The sequence below is a fragment of the Anoplopoma fimbria genome, chromosome 2 (genome assembly GCF_027596085.1).
Source record: "Anoplopoma fimbria isolate UVic2021 breed Golden Eagle Sablefish chromosome 2, Afim_UVic_2022, whole genome shotgun sequence".
Lineage (NCBI taxonomy): Eukaryota > Metazoa > Chordata > Actinopteri > Perciformes > Anoplopomatidae > Anoplopoma > Anoplopoma fimbria.
The window spans coordinates 17,249,382-17,256,987 of NC_072450.1; positions in this window are offsets into that span (position 1 = coordinate 17,249,382).

Sequence of the window (7,606 nt, forward strand, 5' to 3'; positions counted from 1 at the left end):
TGATTTACTTTGTTCCTCGTCAGGTTGGAGCTGAAACATTACTGTCATCCTCAACATTTATCCTGTAAACAGACTCTCTCTCCACTATTTCAAAACCATCGGCCCTTAGAAAAAAATATGATATGTTAAGATGTATTTCACATTCACAACTCATTGTCCTTTTCTGTTGTCATATACTATATTATAATGACTACAGAAAAATAAGTCATGTATAAACAGGTTTAGGTTTACTGCATTGGCTCTGGGTGTGATTTGCTACAGGTCAAACACAGAGGTCAAACTTCATTTATGTACCGATATATGTGACGTTTATTATAAAGTTTGAGTTTTGAGTTTATAACTGTTGTATGCCAAAAAAAAGCTTAAATAATCAGAGTCTACAGGCATGCTAGCAGGATTTTAGTTAATTGCTAGCATGCATTACAAGTATAAATGTCATTATTTGGCTGGTATTTGTTGTAAAGCCAAAGTGAAAGAAATATTTATTTGAACCTGCTAAATGATTAGGTTCCATCCAATGGTTGTCAAATCCCTCAAAGCAACAATTGTGAACCTGATGGTGGCGCTAGAGCTCAATGGATCTCTCCTAGGATACATTCTCTGTGGACCATGTCTGTTCAAAAGTTTGAACAACATCCCAGTAGATGTTGAGATATTTTAGTCCGGACCAAAGTGGTGGACCAACAGACTAACAGACCAACATTGCTGTCTATAAAGCCTTGTCCCACAATGAGGAACTAAACTTGAACCGGGCTGCCTGAGACCTTGATTTTGCCTGGGTCTGAAACAAAAAGCTTAAACCTCTCACCCTTAACAGTCCTGGAGCAATACATAAATTAATAGTCAGTACAGATGAGGCCTTGCAAAGCTGTGCTAAACACCTTGCAAATCCAATATTTAGGCTTATAACCCTGACAAGATCGAGAAAACAATGAATAAAAACAGGGAGCTTAGTAGTTATTTTGTTGTGCTGAGGATGTGTTGAGGAATGCTAATACTTTCGCTACTGTTTCCCTTCTTTTTGTCTCTCATAGATTGACGATTGCAGTAGCGAAGCGAGACTAACAAGCAAGACAGCGTTCTCTTGAAAAGACATCACAGAGAGACAACTGATTGACTGAGCTGAAAACCCTCTGAGGAACACAACTCTCCTCCTCACAGGTTTCCTGTCCCGCTGCCTTATTTTTGTTACATAACAAGAGTTTCACTTCACCTGATCTGTCAACGTCTTGTCTCCGTAGACAGCAGAGCAAAGAAGCGAGTCTCCATTCAGCAGCCAAACAAAAGCACTCACAGAATCAAAGAGTCAACGTGACATTTACATCAGTTATAATTGCTGTTATTTTGTCACATTTATACTGACATGTATGTTTTGTTAACATTTAGTTCACTGCTCACTTGAAAGTCCATTATTGTCAATATGCTTCTGATTCATCATCTACTTCTTTTTCACCATATTTACCCTGTGAACAGCTTTAATATGGTCTTTAATATTTGTTTTCCTTCCATGTGAATGGATACAGACTGACCTACTTGTACTGAGTTCAGGACACAGTTCACAAGGTCACCATCTGATGACTTCATTCACAGAGATTGGACTGTAGCAAGTACACAGATTGGTGACACAGAAATATTGCTGTGAGGACAGATTACTTTTCTGGTACACAATACAACCCAATCACATGACTCAGTCACACACACACACACACACACACACACACACACACACACACACACACACACACACACACACACACACACACACACACACACACACACACACACACACACACACACACACACACACACACACCTTCCTTTTTATCAAACGCTGACATTTTAAAGAGACTCTCTGTACACAATATTTATTTGCTTTCTCTTCCTGTTCTTGGGAAATAATGGATTTGAATTAATCTGGCTGATTTATTTAGTTGTGTGGGCGGTTGGTGTCAGACAAGAAAGAGGGATTTGTGAAATATGACTTTCTGATTTTCTCTGATCCCGTTTTCAATTGTAATCCACAAAAACATTAGAAACTCTGACGGTATTAAATTTACGAATGAAAACCATTTGGTGAGTGATACGTCTGTTTGTTAGGGGTTGACCCAAATTACTAATCTTTATCAGGACTGAACACGGGACAACAACAAGAGAGTCATTTCTATCTGACCTATTAGGGTGAGAGTTTGTATTAGTTTTATGTTGCCATCCCACCTAAAAAAAATTATATATAAACTATTCAAAAAAACTACGTACTGTTATTAAATGCATATGAATATATCCAAAAGGTACCTTGTTGGATAATCATTAATATCAACTGATGGCATGTATTGCATTGTTTTTCTAGTTTACAAATTAAATGTCTACGATAGTTTAACACTGAGGATACTGATCTTTTGTATCTATAGAGGCAGATTGTTTTATTTTGTTGTATGTGGTTTATTAAAACACCTGGTTTAACACTAAAACACAAACAAAGTGCTGCTTCACTGAAGGTTGGTTGTTCCATCTTAACCAACCTCTCGTCAGTTTTTCATTAGCAGGGGCTGTAAGTGAAGACATGCTGCAGGAAATTCTGCTTCTTATTCTTATTCACATGCTGATGAATCAAAACTGCAAGTATCAGCTCCTTCACTGTAAAACATCTACCAGACACATCCATCAATGCCTGCATTACACAAAGTAAAGCAGCTGAGATATGAAAAGACAGATATCTCACATTAACAGACGCCACAGAATATAATCACACTACTTCTTGTGCCATAATTCTTTGCAAGCACTCGAGTAGTGGCTGAATTCAGAGTCAAACTGTGTATGTATATGTCTATTTAATATGCCTAAGATGACCGTTACAGAAGCTAAATCTTTCCCTGGGGCCAACATCTTACCGGAAGTTACATTTTTGCCACACCAGTGCTCAGAATCTTAGTGTTGCTTGAACATAGTGTTGGATCAGTAAAAGTCTTCTGCAGTGCACCTGAATGAGAAGTTCATCTGACTCCAGTTGTCATCCATCTATCAGTTTGTTTTCTAGTGTGTAACGAACTTTTCAGATGGAAATACGCTTGAAAAATGGTAAACTTAGTTTTGTTTCTGAAACAGTATTTGAAGATATTGTCTATTCTGTTAAACAGACGTAAGAAAGATCTTTTCTCATTGAACTTTTTCTCAATAAGGAAACTTAAATATGAACAATTAATAGTATCAGCTCTTAATTTGACTCCAGCACATTGTGATTATTTTAAAAAAGGACATTTCGTCTCTTCTGTATGGTTTCAAAAACATTTCAGCAGAGGGAGATTTCTTTTTTTTTTTAGGGAAGATACAATAGATATTCCAGGTGTCTCAGCAACAGAAAACTTGGACTTCATGTTATTTGTCAATGCACATTTTTATTCATTTTGTAAGAAAGATTGTGTGATTGTACTACAAACAGCATCATTCTATTGAAGCTAATATATCTTTTTTTACTCAACAGCTCCTTAGTAGTGTGTAATTTGTTCTTATATCTCTTTGTTTTATTCACTGTATAAGTTTTATATTGTGTTGTGTATTTCTGGCATTTATTTGTAACACTGACCTTTGTGTTGAGAGAAGCTATCCATGTCACATTCTGGAGAGCAGGTATCAGGGGACGGACCTAAATGCGGAAAAAAATATCAGTCAGCAGAAACTGTGCTATGATTTCATCCAAAAGCTTACAGCATTCGGAGACACTTAAAACTGGGGTCCAACCTGAAACGAAGACAAACTGACCACGAACACATGAACTGGGCTGGAATATGTAGTAACATACGTTTGTGTGTTTCAACACAAACATAAGGCCCCAAAACCCCAAATCCTCTAGAAACAGATATTCAAAAGATGCAAAACAGTCCCGTTATCAGGGAATTGAGCCAAAAATGTGACTACTTTAACAAATCTCTGTGAGTCAAACCTTTCATGTAGTGTGAAAAGAGCTCAGGCCAGCCCTGTGAGAAGTTTACTCTGTGAAACAGATTTGTATTGAGCCAATGTAAATCCACTCTGACAGACTTTGAGTTGTGTCTCATAGACAAAACAGAAAACATATCTCGGGTGCTAAGAGTTTAAAGGTCCCTTGTCCTTCCTGAGAAGGTTAGCTCATCCCACCCCTTTTATTTAGTTATTTCCTTTAACATTGTACGTAATCATAGCCAGAATCTCACTCTGGTCATAATTCTAAAGCTTTGTTGAGAACTACTAGCTCTACTGCTCAGTTAATAGAACTCATCTGAACAGGAAATGTTGTTTCAACAGGAGCTAATGCAGTATAAAACACTTCTATCCACGCAAGCTGTCCTTTCAAATGTAGAGAGAACGTTTTTCTCATTGGACAGAAAAGAGAGAAATTTATTATTTAATGAATGAATGTAAAAAGACAAAAGAGATCCCCACCCTCCTGGGATGAACTTATGTGTTTAAAACATAACACTTCAGAGTAAAACACTTTGTGATGTGGATTTCAACACAAACCATCTGTGACTGACAGGAGGTTTGGTGCTGAGGGTCGGACTATTGTTTATTCAACCTCCCTAAAATCCTCAGTGAATTCAGAAACAGACGAGTTCTACTGATCAAGTGCTGAAAGTAATTTGCATTTTCATGCACTGCAAGTTCGTATCATCAGACAATGTTGTCGCCTGCAGGATGTCAAAAGCTTTGTATGAAGCAATCTTGTATTATTTTAGAATAGAAATAATGACATGGATGCTTTTGAGATTTTACTGGTGGAGTGAAGGTTTGCCTTATTTAACATCACAGGTTAATGATACATAGGTCTGGTAGATACTATTGATTTCATTTTATCAGGGTTTTATGTACATGTTACGTACAGTGTCGTGTATGTATACATGTTGTAGGCCTACATGTGTTGTGTTCTGGTTTGTGTTGTTGTTCTGTCTCCTCCCACTGTTTTCATTCTCCTCCTTCTCAGATGTGAGCACCTGGTTCCAATCATTGATCATCACCACACCTGTTCCGGATCTCCTATCAGCCATTCCCCTTTATATAGCCCCCATTTGTGTTAGAGAAGGTGGTTGCTTTTTGGGTTGAGCTCTGGTTGATTTTGCTGGTTCATTGATGAATCTTTAGTTAAAACACCTTTGTTAAAACCATTTACTTTAGCAGCCTACTTTTGTTTTGTCTTGTGTTAAATCTTTGTTGTGCGCACAGGGACAAACGAGGATAGGTAAGATACCCTGGGTATACATATTACATGCACGTAGGTTTACCTTTTGTTAAAACCCCAGATTAGAGTGAGCACCACCCGCTGTACTTTTGGGTGCTTAGCACCTGTCAATGGGGGTGGGTTTATTTATGTTCTTTTCTTTGGTGCCACTGACAGTCCTCTTTGATCCCTGTGTTGCTTTTCTGTAAATAAATACTTTCTTTAATTCATATTGGGTCCTGGTTTTGTGTGACTACACCCTCACTTGCTCAACCTGGTGCATTATGTTACGTCCTTCTACTCCGAGCCACCAAGGGGGCGTAACATAAATTGGGGGCTCGTCCGGGATCTTTGATCCTTTTAAGCACCGGGTTTGGTGAGTGTTGGTGTGCAGTGCACACGTCAAGTAGGCTGGTAGTATTGGTTAGGTTGGTTGAGGTTTGGCTTGAGGCTGTTTGAGAAATCATGAGCACTTTTGATATTGAGAGTTTTCTTAGTGATCCTTCTGTGGAGCAGATTGACCGCTGTAAAAAAAAGGATTTGTATGCCATTGCGGCACACTTTGAATTGGCAGTTTCAACTAGTCTGAGAAAAGCCGAACTGAAAGAAGCTGTGGTGCGTATGTTAGTTCACAATAAAGTGCTTAGTACGGGCAGCAGTGTGACTGCTAGTGAGCCCGATATTCCAACCCCTTCCTTGTCTTCTAGCGCAGAGAAGGACAACAGGGATTCAGTTCCTTCAGATGGGGCCTCTAATTTGGAGCTTAAGCCTCCTCGTACTGTGCCCCGATTTTCTCCGTTTTCCTGTCCTAGGGTAAGCGATGATGCCCGCCATAGGCTACGCTTAGCGCGTTTGCAGATTGAGGCGCAGGAGAAAGAGAGAGATGCTGAGTATAGTCACCGGTTGGCTATACGGAAAATGGAGTTAGAAATAGCAGCGGATAAAGAGGTGAAGATGAAGCGCCTAGAACTAGAAGCTGCTGCTAAAGCTGTGAGTTCAGGTCAATCTCCTGGTCCTACTAGGTCCATACATACTGATCCCTCCGCGGCTGCGGGAGGTTTCGATGTGAGTAGAAATGTAGGGTTAGTACCTCAATTTCGAGAGGCGGAAGTAGACTCGTATTTGCTTTTGAGCGAGTTGCTACCTCCCTGAAATGGCCAAAAGAGGTCTGGTCTATACTGCTCCAGTGTAAACTGACGGGTAAAGCCCAGGAGATTGTATCTGCTCTCTCTCTGGAAGATAGTTTGTCTTATGAAGCGATCAAGACAGCTGTGCTTCGTGCCTACGGACTAGTGCCTGAGGCATATAGACAAAAGTTCCGAACTTATAAAAAATGCCAAACATTTGGGACTCCCCGATATGAGAGTAGGGTTTTTACTCCTTCTGCCCCGGCCAGAATGCCGTCTAGTCCACCACGCCAGGAACGGGAGTGTTACTATTGTCACCAAACCGGGCACATCAAGGCTGACTGTTTTATGTTAAAACGCAAGCTGTCACAGCCAAGTAAACGACCAAAAGAGGTCGGTTTAGTGCACACGTTGGTGGGTCCAGTGTCACTAGCCCCGGAGATGGAGGGTGACACTTTGGAACCCTGTTACGCACCATTTATGTTGGACGGGCTGGTTTCCCTCAGTGCAAATGCGTTGAACCAGTGCCCAGTGCGCATACTAAGGGATACTGGAGCAGCACAGTCTTTTATATTGTCCGACGTGTTACCTTTTTCTAATGACACTTTTAGTGGCTCTAGTGTGCTGGTGCAAGGCATCGAAATGGGTTTTGTGTCTGTACCTCTCCATCAGATATTTTTAACCTGTGACTTAGCAAATGGAGTGTTTAAAGTGGGCGTGCGCCCGTCTTTGCCAGTTAGAGGTGTTACGTTTCTGCTAGGGAATGACATCGCTGGTGGCAAAGTTATGCCAGTTTTAGAGGTTCTAGAACGACCTGAGATTTTGCAGCCAGATGTGTTGGCTCAGGACTTTCCTGAAGTGTTCCCAGTGTGTTCCCAGTACATAAGAAATAGTCACCATCACAGATCACTTTTTTAGAAACATTTTTGTGTAAAAGAAAAATTGGGTAATATATAAATGAACCAACAATTAATTAAATAATTCAAGTATTAATGCTGACTGAGCTATTTCTTGCTACTTATCAGCTGATATAAAAGCTGATAGTAATGAATCTGTGATAACCTTAAATGGGCCAAAATGTATCAACAACAAAAGTGTATCAGGCAAATCTGATAGAATCTAATTCTGTTTTACCAAAATTACTATTGTTTTCTACTGTTGTACATTTCAGTAGTATGCTCATCTAAAAGTAGAGTCAGTAGAAAGCCTTTTGTTTTCTCAAGTGCTGTCACTTCACGTGATTTTAACATGGTAGAAGAAAGCATGGAGTAAAACGAGACGATCTCTGGTT